At 48.3% G+C, this 16,005-nt stretch overlaps 1 long non-coding RNA gene across 1 annotated transcript in view; it reads left to right on the top strand.

Moving 5' to 3' along the window:
- Positions 1-15,999, top strand: part of LOC137622930 (uncharacterized) — a 42,896-nt gene extending 26,897 nt beyond the window's left edge. Inside the window, exon 4 of the long non-coding RNA XR_011040524.1 lies at positions 15,450-15,999. This is a non-coding gene — a long non-coding RNA (uncharacterized lncRNA). The remainder of the gene's footprint in view (positions 1-15,449) is intronic.
- Positions 16,000-16,005: the final 6 nt, after the last annotated feature.

Raw genomic sequence — 16,005 nt, 5'->3', positions numbered from 1 at the left:
ATAATGGAGACGACTCCCAAGAGATCAAAAGAAGAATTGGTGTTGCAAAGAATGCAACCATCGCACTAAGTAATGTGTGGAAAGACAGACATATCACTCTAAAGTAAGAAGCGGCTTCTCAAATCACTTGATTTCCCCATCGCATCATACGGCTCAGAATGTTGGGTTTTAAAAGCTACAGATCGGAAAAGATTAGAAAGTTTTGAACTTTGGTGTTACAGAAGAGTCCTTAGGATAAGCTGGATTGAGAAAAAGACTAACGTGGAAGTTCTACAAAAGATCAATATCGAAAAAAGATTACTTGACATTTTGGATGAAAGAAAACTAACTTTAATTGGACACCAGGTTCGGAAACACAATACTCTGGAAAGAACGCTACTAATTGGATCAGTCTATGGTACAAGAACGAGAGGAAGGCCTAAACTAGATTGAGTGACAGTATCAAGGAGATGTGCGGGCTAACGATGGTGGAGTTGGAAAGGAAGGCTCAAGACCGGAATGAATGGAGATGTTTTGTGCAGAGGGCCACGGCCGTTCGACATCGAACACCCCGTACTTGATGATGATGAGTTGTCTGAAATCATGAATGATTCCTCTCACCATTTCATGGGTATGCACTTACTACTGGATTCCCAGCTCAGTTCATTATCCTTTGTTGTTATATTTTTTTGTCTGAATCTTTATTTTTATTGATAGAGATTGCTCATTGTATGTTGCAGCTTTTGGTTCCCTGTTCATTGTACATTACAAATTTTGGTTCCTTGTTAGTTTTATGTTGCAGCTCTTGGTTCCCTGTTAATTTTATGTAGCTCCTTTCATGTTCCATGTTAGTTTTATTTTAAGCTCTTAGCTCACTGTTGATTTCATGTTGCAGCTTTGAATTCTTGTTCATTTTATGTTGCAGCTTTTAGCTCCCTATTCATTTTACATTGCAGATTTTGGTTCCTGGTTCATTTTATGTTGCAGCTTTTAGTTTATTGTTCTCTTTGTGTTGCAATGCTTGGCACTCTGTTCATTTCATCTTGCAGCTTTTGGTTCCCTGTTTATTTTATGTTGCAGCTTTTGGTCCCCTGAAAATTTTAGATTACAGATTTTGCTTCCCGTTCATTTTAGGCTGTGGATATTGGTTTGGTGATTTTAGGTTTTGTTTCCCTGTTCATTTTATGTAATAGATTTTGTTTCCCTGTTCATTTTGTGTTACAGCTGTTTCTTCTAAGTTCATATTACAGTATGTAATAGCTTTTGGTTTACTGTTCATTTTGTGTTAAAGCTTTTTCTTCCCTGTTAATGTTATGTTGCAGTTTCTGGTTTACTGTTCATTTCATGTTGAAAGTTCTGATTCCTATTTCATTCTATGTTTCTATATTTTTTATTTTTTTATAATTTAGTTTTTGGTTCCTGTATTTTTAATGATGCACAGTTAGTACTGAGCTCATTAATGTTACTGGTGTTTTTTGCTTTGCTTGTTTTGCTTGCTTTTTTGTATTAAAGCCAACACTTCTTGTTGGCACGGGCCTTTCCCTTGGTAGGTAACCTGCAAATTGTAAGGTGGTTTATCATTTAAAAGAAAATTTGTAAAGTTTTCAGTAGTAGAGATAGCTTTGAACAGGGTAAGGATGACGGTGGTAATAAGAGAGGGCCATCATGTCACGGATAGTGGTAGTTAGAAAAGTGGGGTTTAAGGCCTTTTGAATGGTAGGAAAAGGTTGCAGGTGGGGTCGCCCAACCCTTTACTCCCTAGGGTCCCTGCGGAAAGTTTTTAGTAGTAGACTAAGTTCAGAAGAATACAGATGATGATGTAAATAGGGCCTTACAGTGAGGGGATGAGATGGTTAGATGAGTTTTCTGAGGTCATAACCTTGTTGGAGGTAGTCTTGTAAGCAATTGTCTGTGTCTCTAGGTTTTCAACAATTGCTTTTCCCAGTGTGGCCGCAGCCTGCCAGGCCTGTGGTGAGTTGATGTTTATTTGTAGGTCACCTCTCAGCTGAGTTGTTTCCCTACACACTAGTAGGTAGTGCAGGAGGGCCTGTTGTGGTGTGACATCACAGTGTTCACATGGTCTTTGAGTGTTATCCAGGATTTCCCAGTTAGCCTTGTATCCCAGTCTGAGTGTGTGTATGCATACAGCCTGCTCTCTTGGGGTGTATCTGTCTATGGGTGGAGGCTCTAGCTCCGTGGCCCATTTGTACCATGTGGCGGAGGGAGAGCCATTCCCTACCCACTTGTGCAGCTCCTTGATTAAATTGTCTTTGAGATGTGACTTTACTTTATTTTTAATCTGTTGTAGTGCAGGCTGTATGTGCACCTGCACACTTTGTGTGTGCCTGGTGCTCTTGGCTAGTTCATCAGCCTTCTCGTTCCCTGGTATCCCGATATGAATGGGGATCCAGTTAAGAGTTACATGTCTGTTTTTTTCTTTGTGCTGATACAAATGTGATTAGATATCAGTTAGCAGGGCCTGGTTTTCTTTATTTTTTTCCTGTTGCAAGGCTTGCATTGATGATCGTGAATCAGTATGTATGACTACTGGTCCTTCCTCGTTATCAATAGAGTATTGTAGTGCTTGTTTTATTGCAACAAGCTATCTGCTTGGTGGAAACATTATTGGATGTCCTCCAGCTGGCCGTAAGGTTACTGGAGAATACAGCAGCTCCCACTGTAGGGGTTCCAGGGTCTACAGTACCGTCAGTATAGTAGATCTGTGCCCCTGCTGTTTCTGGTAAGCGGATTGCTGTCTGGGCTGCATTTCTTAAGTTCCTCCATTGTGCAGTCTTCCTTTGCTCTTGGAAGCTTAGTATATCTGAAGGTTGCTACTTGTTTCTTCCAAGGTGGAATGTGCAGTGTGCCCTGTGCTGAGTCTGGTCTTGGCTGCATTATATCTTCAGTTAGGCCCAGGCCTTTTATGATGTCGCTGTGGTCTTTGCCATAGGAGCTTGGGGTTTGAACCTCAAGGTGCTTTGATAGTTCCTCTCGCACTCCTTTTGGTTATAGTCTCTGTCTGAGAGGAACATCTTTGCAATTGTGGATGCATCTCTTTGTGCAATCCTATCTTCAAGGGATGGTAGTCCAGTCTCCATGCTTAGGTTGCACAGTCTTGTCCACATTGTTGCTCCTAGCATGAGCCTCATGACATTATTTTGAATTACCTCTACTGAGGCTTTTTGAGTGTCTGTTAAGTTTGTAAGGGTTGGAGTGGCATATTCCACTAGCGTTCTGGAACAGGCTAGATAGTCATACATATACCAAGGCATTTCCCCCAATTTGTGGGGTAGCCGACATCAAATAAATGAAGAAGATAAGGGGACCTCTCCTCTCTACGTTCCTCCCAGCCTGGGAGGAACATGCTCATTTGCTCCGTCATTGAGTTTAGTCATGTCTCTCATAGCTGCTAGTCTGGGATCCGCTTTTTCTTTGAGATACTTAACTTCCTCCTTGAAGGCGAGTTGCTTGTCTATTACAACGCCCAGGTATGTGTAACTGTCCACCCACTCTAGGGGCTCCATTCCTATTGTGAGTGGATGCAGGGGGTTTGTGGCTTTGATTGTCATAGCCTTGGTTTTGCCAATGTTTATTTTCAGTCCCAACTCATTGGACTTGTGACCGATGGCATTCAGTGATCTTTGCATTTTGACCATTCTGACTGGTCCTCGAGCAATTATACATACATCATCCGCATAAATGAATATCTCTACTCCTTCAGGAAGTTGGAGTGAGGCTATATTTTCCATGAGGATGTTGAAAAGGAGGGGGCTGAGAATCCCTCCTTGTGGTGTGCCATTTTCCAATTTGTGAATAGTTTTTAGTCCATGCTAGTAGGTGACCTTTTACTCCTTTTCTGGCCACTGATTGCAGCATTGCTGCTGGGCTTGCAAGCTCAAAAGCTTTTTCAAAGTCTATGAAGACTTATTGCCTTATTTTGATTGATGCAGCTGAGAATGTCAGTTATGCATTCAAAGTGCCAATTCCCTCCTGATATGCATACAGCTGCTTGTGTAGGGGGGCCAATTTTGTATTTCATTCTGTTTAGGACCATTTTTTCTCCTGTCTTTTCCATACAGGATACTAAGGCTATTGGTTTAGTATTTCCTGGATCCTTTGGCTTGGGGGATCGGCTGTGTGTCTTGTTGCCTCCAGGCTTGAGGCCTTGTGTGCTCAAGGTGTGCTCTGTTCATCAACCTCAGGAATGTGGTTTCTCCTGCTGGACCCATGTTTTTGGTCATTGTGTGGGTGATTCTGTCTGCGCCTGGCACAGTGTCTTTTCCTGTCTTGTGTACTGCCCTCAATTCCTCAGTTGTGTATGGGGTGTCTCGTGTCATCTTGCAGCTGGCAGGCTGTGTTAATCTCCTCCCATCTGGCTGGCACCAGCTGCTCTTGCAGCATTCTGGTTTCAGGGGAGAGGTTAGCTGATAGTGTTCTGTTTGCAAAGGCTGTTGCAATTCTTTCTGCCTCCTCTTGTGGGTGTGTTGCAACTGATGTCTTCTTTTTTTTTGGCTACTCTATGTAGCCATTTCCATAACTTTGTGAGTGTTGTGTACTGAGACAAGTTTGTGCACCATTCCATCCATTTTTCTATTCTTATTTCATGGATTCTTTGTTGTATTTCTTTTTTAACTGTTTGCAGTAGTTCTCTATTTTCTACTGTGGATCTTCTTCTGTAGATTTTTGTGACCCTTTTTAGTCTTGTTTTAAGTCTCCTGACTTGTGGGCAGTAGTACCAGGAGTCCTTGTATGTGTGGTTTCCTCTTGCTGCCTTTAGGGGCATTGCTTTATTAACAGCTTTATGAAACACATCAACTAGGTCTTTCTCTAGTTGATCTATGTCCTCTGGAGGATTGTAGCTTACTGCCCATTCCTCTATGGCTTGTTTAAAGCAGATCCAGTCTGCTAGGTCTTGATTCCATCTTGGTGGAGGTGGTGGAATTGGAGGTAGCTGTTGTATCTCCAATTCTGTTACTGTGGCAAAGTGGTCACTAATCAGGTTTGAGTGCACTCGCCATCTGGTTAGGTGTCTTATTGCTGTTGCGGCAAAAGTCAGATCTAGTCTGCTTCCTCTTAAGTGTGTAAGTTGCCCTGTGTTTAGAAGGGTGACTCCTTCAAATTCCTCCAGGGTGAAGGCTGTGTGTTCCCCTGAAGGATTTGTCATTGATGGGGATGATAATATTGGATGATGTGCATTAAACTCCCCACATACAAGTGTTGGTGTTCTTTCTGCATGAGCAAAGAGTTGTGTCAGTTGCAGCTCTCTTGTGTCTTCCCTGTTTATTTTCCTGTATATGTTGTATATGTCTACTTTTTGGTTCAGTAATGTTAATGTTACTGCCGGTGTCTCTACATTGGTACCGCAAAGAATTAGGTTGTGTAACCTTGTTGTTGGTATGCTTGTTCTGACTAGTGTAGCTAAGCCTTTGTCTGTGCCTATCTGTGGTGTGGTGTAGGCGTTGTAACCTCCAATTCTGAGCTTCTTTCCTGTTGTTAGAAGTTTCCCCTTCACTTGTATGATTTAGCTGCTTTCTAATTTTAAATTTTCTTTTCCTGAGTTTTTTAGTTTCTTTGGTTCATATATTTTTATTTGCTTGTCCTACCCCCTTTGCTTGCTTTACTCATTTTTTTTTTCTTTTCCTGAAGATTTGACTAACTTTCCATAACCATTTTAATTTCTGAGGGTTAGGTTTCATTCCGTGTCACATTTTTGTCTGATCATTTTGCCCCATTTTTTGTGTCTTTCAAAGTTACCTGGTCTCTCATTTCCACGGTTTCATTTCTTGTCTACTTTGTTTTACATTTGCTGGTGTATAGACTCTCCAGTTCTTGACATCCTATTTTACCTTCTCATATATCATCATTTGTTCCGTAACTGAAATACAAACCACGCTATTTACATGGGGTAATTACTTCGGCGTAGCTGAATGACGAGCCATAAAAGTTTTAACGAGGGTTTCCTACCCCGCCGCTAGTTAGCGGGGTGGTAGGGAGGGGTAGCTAGCTATCCCCCCCCCCCTCACACACACCGGGGAAAGGCTCACTTTACTTTTGGCTCGGGTAGAGAACAGACCTGTCTGTGCTCTCCCTCGCTTTGACTGCCATAATTAATCTGTCTTTTTGCTTTTTCTTTTTCGCAGTGTGACTGAAGTTGGCCTCTGCCGTTATGCGTACTTGCCCTGGACTTCCTGGCCGCCCTTGTGGGACCTTTATGTCGGCGGTCGACACTGATCCCCACACCTTGTGTCCTCACTGTAGGGGCCAACGGTGTGATAGTGGTAATGTATGTATTGAATGTAGGGAGTGGTCTACCTCCCAGTGGGAGAGATTTGCCCGGCGCCGTAAGAAGAAGGCCATAAGGGACCTTTCTCCTTCAGAGGCTTCTCTGAAGAGAGAAAATTCCAGGACTTCTTCCTCCATTGCCCTTTCCTCCTCCGAAGCTCCCCATCGAGCGGCCTCTTCCGAGAGGCCGGCGAGTGGTAGGGTAGACCACTGTGCTATTGACCGATCCTGGGGTGCAGGAGAGGTAGTTGCCTCCCATAGCGAGGCAGCTGCCCTTCCTCCCCGGGAGGAGGATTTTGTGTCTAACAATGATTTATTGCAGCTTTGGGCTTCCTTGGGGCTGCAGGGTTCGCCCTCCAAGGAAGCCCTGTTTGACATGATCAAACTGGGTGCAGCCGTCAAACAATCGCCAACTACAGCGGAGATAGATCCTCTGTCTATGGTTGACGTTGTTGTGACGGAGACATCCCGTGGGTCTAGCCAAACTCCCGTTCCTGTGGCTGAGGTAGCTGAAGGCTTACACTCTCCCTCCAAACATCCTTCGAGGGAGGATCTAAGTCCCACGGTCTCTCCTGCCGGCGATTCTCCCCCTCGGGGGAGTTCGCTTACAGAGACTCCTCTTCGGAGGCCCATCGATGGTCAGCTTGCTGATCCCACGGCCCCTCGTGGGAGTATAAGGCGAAAGGCTCGTCCTCCCCTTCGCCGTAGAGGCCTTCCTTCCCCTTACAAGGGGGTTAAGAGGCGCCTCTTCGGCTCGTCGTCACCACAGTCCTCTGCGGAGGAGACAACTCGCCGTTCTCCTGTCCTGCCAGCTACCAACCTAGACCTCTCCAGGGATCGTTCGCGATCCCCTTCGGAGGATGGAGGATGGTCGTCCTTCGGGACATTGTGACCTGTCGCCCAGACCATCCACTTCCAGAGTTCCTGATGCGCGTAACGCGCCACCTGATACTGCCACTGCGCAGTCTCCGGGCCCTTCAGGGCTGAAGGGCCTTGAGAGCAAAACTGCGCCTCTTGCCCTCAAGCGCCAGGCACCGCCTGAGCGCTCGCCTGCTGCTGACGCTGCTGTTCCTGACATAGCACCTCGGCGCTCACCCTCAGGCGTTCGCACCACCGTTCCTGTTACGCGCCAGGGTCCCCATGCGCGCCCACGCCCTTCGGCGCCCTGGCACCCTCCAGCAGTTCCTGAGATAGCGCGCCAGCGCTCACCTGCGCATACGCGCCCACCAGCAGTTCCTGATACGGCGCTCCAGCGCTCGCCTGCGCATACGCGCCCACCGGTGCCCCAGCGGCCACCTGCGCTAACGCGCCCATCAGCAGTTCCTGATACGGCGCTCCTGCGCTCACCTGCGCTTACGCCTCCACCAGTGCCCCAGCAGCCACCAGCGCCTCGGCGCCCACCAGTTCCTGCATCGTCGCGCGCGGTCCAGGAGGCACTTAAGCTGGCGCACAGGCGCCCACAGGTTCCTACGAACTCGTTGCGCCCGTCTGGGGAGACACGCACCCACGCGCGGTTCCAGCTCCACCGCCCACGCGCTCACCAACGCGCTACGACATCTCAGCGCGTCGCCCAGGAGGCTCCCAAGTTAGCGCACGGACGCTCACGGCCGCCTCTGGACTCTCCCTCCAGACCGCGCGAGCTTGCATATGTTGCAACCGTGCACGACGCTCCGGTGACGCGCCCTGTTCCTGCTACACGCCCCATTCCTATATTCAAGGCGACCAAGGTAGCCCTTCAGCGTACACCAGAGCGCCCTCATCCAACGGCGCGCCCTGCGCGGCCACCACAACAACGCACTCCGGTGCGACCGCATCCTGATGCGCGCCCACAATCGCCACAGGTGAGCATGCTGGTCTTATCTGACCAGCGCCAACCTCCGCGCCAACGCGCCATCCAGGTCGCTCGCGACCCTGTTCCAGCGCTAACGCGCCCTCGGCCGATTCTTCCGGACACGCGCTCAGGCGCCCCCGTTATCTCGCGCCCTTCAGGGCCGCACCAGGTCGCTGCGTGCCCGCGCGTTAGGCCGCCTCCTGCGCCGGCTCCTACTCGCCACACGCCCTCGCCATCGCCTACGCGCTCTCGCGACCACACTCCTGCTCCAGCTGCTGCGCGCTCACGCGCCCGCGCTGTCGCCAGCGCACCATAGCTCCTGAATCCCCGCCCCCGCCCACGCGGATAAGCGCGCGCGCGAGATTCCAGTATCGCGCCAGCCATTCACGCGCGACCCTGACCAGGGCCCGTCACACGAGCCCCAGCGCGAGCGCCGCCAGGCGGACACTTCTTCGTCACGTTCCCCTCCACGCAAGCGCAGACCAGCACGCTCGCCGGAGGAGGGGCGCTTCCCGGACAGGTCTAGGGACTCTTGTCTTTCAGCCCTGCAGGCGAACCCTCGTTTGTCGACTCCTCTTAGGGATCCCTTGATCCCCTTCCCTCCATAGGGGGTGTCTGACAGCGCGACTGTCAGACATCAGCCCTGGTTCGGCACCCTAGTCAGAGCCTTTGTGCAGGCTATTAAGCCCTCCCTCTCTGATTCGGGCCACAAACCAGCGGCAGCTTCCTCCCCCCTGAAGAGGAAGAGAGGAGTCTCTCCCGTGGAACCTCCTCCGAGGCCTATTCTGTCTCCGCGCAGATCCTTGCGCAAGGCTCCTTCTCCCTCCATACCTTCTCTCCCTCCCCTGCCCAGGAGGGAGCCTAAGGACTCTAAGACGATTCCCAAATCGTCAGCGAGGATCAGGCAGGAACCGTCTAATCAGGCAGGAACCGTCTAGAGCCGTCGAGGAAATCCACGTGTCCCCCCAGGAAGAGCCACTGGGGACGGGAGACTTCGCTGCCAGTCCTTCAGGAGGAGAGCACCAGTAGTCAGAACATGCGTTCTGGCAAGTCCTGACCCTCATGAGGAACCTCAATGGGATCCCAGACCCTGAGGTCCCACCTCGTGAGGGGAAGGACACGGTTTTGGACCGCGTCTACGGCACCCAGAAACCCTTTAGGGCCAGTGCAGCTTTGCCCTGGTCTCAGGGGATGAAGAGTGCCAGGGACAAGATCGAGGGCCAGCTCTCTGAGCTTGCCTCCTCCAGCAGATAGAGTGCCGGTAACAAGCTCCTCCCTCCTCCTCGAGTCCACCAGAGGAGGTACTTCGGGATCTTCGAGGAGTCTTGTCTGAGTCTTCCCTTACACCACTCCGTGGGAGAACTCACAGGGGGAGTCCCTCTTGAGAGACTCTCCAACCGGCACGTGTCCTTCTCAGCCACTGAGATCCTAAGCCAGGAGAAGGTCACCAAGTGTGCCATGCAGGCAACTTCGTGGCTCGACATCTGGCTGGGGTCTCTGGGCATCCTGGTGCGGTCCGAGGACTTCTCCAAAGAAAGCACCAGGAAAGCGCTGGAAACCTTTCTTCTCTGGCACACGGACCATTGAGTTTCTGGCCCACCAAGTCTCGAGCTTGTGGGCCAATACAATCCTCAAGCGTCGGGACGCCGTGGCCGAGAGGTTCCATCATAAGGTTCCCAGTGTATAGGCTAGCAGGCTCAGACACTCTTCCGTTCTCGGTAAGAGCCTGTTTGAGCCTAAGGACGTGGAGCTCACTGCTGAGAGGTGGAGGAAATCCAACCAGGATTCCCTCATCCACAGGGCCCTGACATCAAGGCCCTACAAACCTCCAGCAGTCCAGCAGCCCCGTCCGGCTAAGGACACAAAGAAGACGACCACAGCGAAGCCCGAGGTGTCTAAGCCCTTTCCTGCCAAGAGCAGAAGGGGCAAGAAGTCCTGCAGGTGAGGCAAAAACCCTAGAGGTACCAGCCGAGGCCGGAAGCGCTAGGGTTGGCAATCCCCCTGCATGTCCACCAGTGGGGAGATGCCTACAGAGTTGCGCGACAAGGTGGCAGCAACTCGGGGCGGATGCCTGGACGATCTCCGTGATCACTCTAGGTTATCGCGTCCCGTTCACAGCCTCTCTACCTCCCCTGACAGCGAATCCAGTGCCGTTGAGCTCTTTTGCCATGGGATCGGCAAAAGGGCAGGCCCTCCGGGCCGAAGTCCAGACCGTGTTGGAGAAGGACGCTCTCCAGGAGGTTGTAGACGGGTCCCCAGGCTTCTACAGTCGACTCTTTCTTGTGAGAAAGGCGTCTGGAGGCTGGAGACCAGTCATCGACCTCTCGACCCTGAACGGGTTTGTCAAGCAGACTCCGTTCAGCATGGAGACGGCAGACACGGTCAGACTTGCGGTGAGACCACTATACTTCATGTGTACATTGGACCTGAAGGACGCGTACTTCCAGATCCTAATCCTTCTTCAAGGAAGTACCTGAGATTTTGCCTAGACAACAAGATCTACCAGTTCAAGGTGCTGTGTTTCGGTCTCTCCACAGCTCCTCAGGTGTTCACCAGAGTATTCACCATCATCTCTTCGTGGGCCCACAGGATCGGAGTCTCCTTCGTTATCTGGACGACTGGCTGATCCTAGCGGACTCAGAGGCAACCCTTCTTCGCCACCGAGACAGACTCCTCGAAGTTTGCCAGGATCTTGGGATCGTGGTAAATCTCGAAAAGTCCTCCCTGCAGCCCTCTCAGAAACTGTTATATCTAGGCATGGTCATAGACACCAATCTCCACAAAGCCTTCCCATCAGACGAAAGGATAGCAAAGCTGAGGAAGGTTGCGAGACCTTTCCTCAATCGAGAAGAACTCCCAGCCCAATCGTGGCTTCGTCTCCTCGGCCACCTCTCCTCCCTGACCCGTCTCGTTCCCAACAGTCGCCTCAGGATGAGATCCTCCAGTGGCGACTCAAGTCTCGGTGGAGTCAAGGACACGACTCCCCGGACACCTTGATCCCTATGGGACCTGCGGAACGGGCGGACCTCAGTTGGTGGGTGGCAGACGAGAACCTACGAAAGGAAGTGGATCTTCTCGTCCCTTCCCCAGATTTGATGCTGTTTTCGGACGCATCAAACAAAGGGTGGGGTGCCCACGTTCTGAGCCACAGGACCTCAGGCCTGTGGTCAGAATCAGAAAAGTACCTTCATATAAACCTGCTAGAAATGAAGGCCGTGTTCCTGGCACTTCAGAAGTTCCACCAAGTCCTGGCGGGCCACTCTGTTGTGGTGATGAGCGACAACACCACAGTAGTGGCTTATATCAACAAGCAGGGAGGTAGCTTTTCGAAACAGCTATCCCATCTTGCAGTAGAGATCCTGAGATGGTCCGAAGTCCACTCGATTTCACTAGCGGCTCGCTTCATTCCGGGCAAAAGGAATGTGCTCGCCGACAGTCTGAGCAGAGCGACGCAGATAGTGAGTACCGAGTGGTCTTTGGATCCTCAGATAGCCAACGAAGTCCTGACTTTGTTCGCTACGGCGCTGAACACCAAGCTCCCGCTGTACTACTGCCCAGTCCCGGACCCCAAGGCTCTCTGGCAGGAAGCCTTCCAACAACGGTGGGACAACGTCATTGTGTACGCCTTTCCCCTGTTCTGTCTGATGAGGAGGGTACTCAACAAGACCAGAACATTGGTCAATCTCTCAATGACCTTGATAGCTCCTCTATGGCATCATGCAGAGTGGTTTTCCGGACCTTCTGCAACTCCTCACGGAGATTCCGAGGGAGCTCCCTCCACGTCGCGAGCTACTCAAACAACCACACTCCAACATCTACCACAAAGCCGTCGCTTCGCTTCGACTTCACGCCTGGAGACTATCCAGCATCTCCTCACAGAGAGAGGATTTTCGCAACAAGTTGCGAACAGGATGTCTGGCCACCTGCGCAAGCCATCCGCAGGAGTCTATCAGGCGAAGTGGCGAGTTTTCTGTGGTTGGTGCCGTGGAAGGGGTATCTCTCCCCTCGATGCCACTTTACCAGCAATAGCGGAGTTCCTCGTTTATCTGCGGGAGGAAATGCGCCTTTCAGTCTCGACAGTGAAAGGCTATCGCTCAGCCTTAAGTCTTGCCTTCAAACTTAAAGGAATGGACATTTCCTCCTTGCTGGAACTTTCTCTCCTCATACGGAGTTACGAACTTACTTGCCCTCAGTCGGAAGTGAGACCTCCTCCTTGGAACGTGGTTCGAGTTCTCAGGTTTCTTAAGAGACCTCCCTACGAACCCTTACGCCAGGCTTCTGATCGCCACCTTACCTGGAAGACGGTGTTCCTGCTAGCTTTGGCCTCGGCCAAGCGAGTCAGTGAGCTTCATGCTCTCTCGTACGACGTCGCCCATTCAAGGGGATGGGGGGAGGTAACGTTCAGCTTCGTCCCTGAGTTTGTTGCCAAGACTCAGAACCCGGGAGTGCCGGACCCAAGGTTCGACTCCTTCCGGATTTCGAGTCTCCGTTCTGTAACAGATGACCCAAACCATCTCCTACTGTGCCCAGTCAGGAGTCTGAGGTTGTATCTTAAAAGAATAGCTGCAGTTCGTCCCCAGGTGCGAGCTTTGTTCGTGAGCACCGGGGAGACGAAGAGGAGGGTCACCAGGAATACCATCTCGGCCTGGATTCGCAAGGTAATACATCTGGCCTTGAATCCTGACCCTCCTCCGTCACGTCGCCCTAGAGTGCATGACGTCAGGGGCGTGGCTACATCCCTGGCCTTCAAGAAGAACTTTTCAGTGACGCAGGTCCTGCAAGCTGGGGTATGGAAGCGTCAGACCACCTTCACGGCCCACTACCTGCAAGACGTGACACACAGGAGGCTCGATACGTTCTCTATCGGCCCTGTGGTGGCTGCACAACAGCTGGTCTAACCTCAGGCTCCTTAATGGACAAGTAGCAGAAGGTTGAGGGCATTGTTACCCGGTTTTAGTCTGCGTGAATGAAAAGATCTGTCTGGCCCTTTTCTTTTCTTCATCCTCTCCTCCTTTGGAGAAAGCAGCATCCTGGGTCCTTTGCACAGCTGACCTCGAACCTCTGGAGGTAAGCCATGCTTCCTTGTGTTCCTAGTATTAAGATGTAATACTGTCATGTCCCCATACCCTGACGAGGTGGTATTGGGAGAGACCTAGCCTAGATTTCCATCTGAAGAACTCCAGGTCAACTTCCTAGGACGAGTCACTGCTCACCTTCACACACAGCTTACGTAGGCCGCAGCAGTCTCACAACTGCCAGCGAGGAGCAGGGGCCCCTCGACCCTTTAGTTCTGTTAATAAACTCGGGTTCGGGGTCCCCGGGCAAGCCAAAGCCAGTATGGCAGGGTACTTACCACCCTTCCTAAGGGTTAAGTCACCCCATGTAAATAGCGTGGTTTGTATTTCAGTTACGGAACAAATGACAAATTCGTAGATAATTTGTATTTTTCCTAACTATACAAACCTTAGCTATTTACACATATGTGCCCGCCAGTCCTGTCCCCCAAGATAAGTCCTACCTCTAATTAAAGTGAGCCTTTCACCGGTCTGTGTGAGGGGGGGGGGGCGGGGGGTTATAGTTAGCTACCCCTCCCTACCCCCCCGCTAACTAGCGGCGGAGTAGGAAACCCTCGTTAAAACTTTTATGGCTCGTCATTCAGCTACGCCGAAGTAATTACCCCATGTAAATAGCTAAGGTTTGTATAGTTGGGAAAAATACAAATTAGCCTATCTACGAATTTGTCATATTTAGTACACCAATGGCCTGGTATGTGAAGCTTCGATGTACAAATTTTTTAAGATGTGCATAAAATCATTTTGTCCCATGCTTCGATTTACTTACCAAAAATAATAAGTTACAAATTTTTTATTGATGATTTATAGCAGTAAGATTAATCAATAAAAGAAGGTAAAAGTGCTGTAAATGATGAAAGTTTCATTAACGTTATAATCATTGTGGAAATGCACATATCCACAACAGAAACTGAATGAAAAACAGCCCTTTTACCTTGTGTTATGAACAATTGAATCTGATAAAAGCCATTCGTTTGTATTTCCATCTTTGTACAATAGTGAACAGTGACCTTGGTTATTGTACAAAGTTGAGTAGAGTAAGACGGATATAGTTTTACACTATATCCTTATTCGCTCTGGAGAAAAGGTCAGGGATACATACTGCCAAATATAAACAGCATCCTGTAGCTAAAGAAGAAAAACCAATGTTCATAGCCAATAAGTTGTTTGGAATTGGGGAAAGCTCTCCAAAGCTGAAGGGGAAAATAGTGTTTTATAAGAAGTGAAAGAGGGGTCCTTCAGTTTATGAAAAGGTGTACCAAATTGTATAAAAACTATCTAACGAGTTGTAAGAAGAATTAACAATATCCCAAGCACCGCAAGCCTAAACACTAAATTATCATGCATCGACAACTAGGATAAAACTCCTGTAAACTTTGATATGCCGTTAAACCTGACTGTAATCACTGTCTGGTTACTATTACCTTACTTAAATGTTAATAAAACATATTTGATTTCATTACTGTGGATTAAGCCTTGTATTGGGAAACTAGTGAACTTTGGTGAGCTGGTAGGAACGTATCTCAATGTTACAACAGGAGTCAATGAAAAAATGTCCTTCGATGAAAGAATTTTTGTTTAATGGACGTTTCTTTGAGAACGGAACTCATTCGTATAACGGGGAATGGTGTAGGTGAATGAATATAGTGCAGCTTTCAATCTAAAGCTACTCGTCGTATAGCCTGTGATTCTTATGAGCATTGCTATTTTTTAATGGTATGTACAATACGTATTGTTACTTGACATTTCGTTTAAACTTTTTGATAATTCAAATTTATAAATGTTTAAGTATATATCAGGTTTTCATTTAGCTTGTTGTATATGAAAGATTGGATCTTTTCAGTACATCAATAAACATTAGTGGTTGCTTCCCACCGATATCATTATAAGCCCAACATATTTTCCCTTAAATTTCCAACAATATTTAGGTTTGGGTCCTCCTCATATTTTGCACCACATGTCTCTTGCCTATCATTCTGCTTTTCGCCTTTTATTTGAAATTTATTTTGGATTTCAGTATTTGAATATGTATTCAGTCAAGGGCTATTGGAATATATCAATTGTTTTTTAATAGTTGCACTCTCCTTTAGTTTAGTTCATATCCTTTGTTGTGTTGTCCATCTATCATAAAGTAGTATTCAAAGTGAGGACAGTTTTCATGAAGATTGAAATATGGGATCCAAGTCTAGGATGTGACCAGAAATTTATTTTAGTCGTTTATTTAGTTAAGTGATTAAACATGCAAAAGTGTATTGTTATGATATTAGTGCTTTCCTTTCCTTCAGGAGTATTTCTCTGGACAAGCTGATGCCATGAACTCCGAGGGATACTACAGTGTACAGTATTGCATTCTTCATGAATATCGTTGCGCATCTCGGAGTTAACCACTAAAGGACATAGCCTCGTTTTTTATCCTCAATGTTATGCCAACTGTTTGCTTTGGTTCGGCCATAATACAAGAAATTAAATAGTAAAGAGGTAAAGAGGTTTTTATCATGTATTTGAAGAGAAATAGTTTTCCTCTCTTTATATCTAGAGATGTTTTACAGTGATATATCCTAAATCTGAGATGTACATTTTGAGATCACTTTTTTGAAATGTCAGGAAGAATTTTGGCTTATTTTCTCATTTAAATAAGTGATCCTTTCATGAGATATTCTCTCTCTCTCTCTCTCTCTCTCTCTCTCTCTCTCTCTCTCTCTCTCTCTCTCTCTCTCTCTCTCTCTCTCTCTCTCTCTCTCTCTCTCTCTCTCTCTCTCTCTCTCGTTCGTTTGTAAGGCAAGTAATTTCAAGCTTTACCAAGTATTTTTCATTAATGGATGTCTTATGCATTTCCACATG

The sequence above is a fragment of the Palaemon carinicauda genome, chromosome 2 (assembly GCF_036898095.1).
Source record: "Palaemon carinicauda isolate YSFRI2023 chromosome 2, ASM3689809v2, whole genome shotgun sequence".
Lineage (NCBI taxonomy): Eukaryota > Metazoa > Arthropoda > Malacostraca > Decapoda > Palaemonidae > Palaemon > Palaemon carinicauda.
This window is presented reverse-complemented; position numbering and strand designations above follow the sequence as displayed.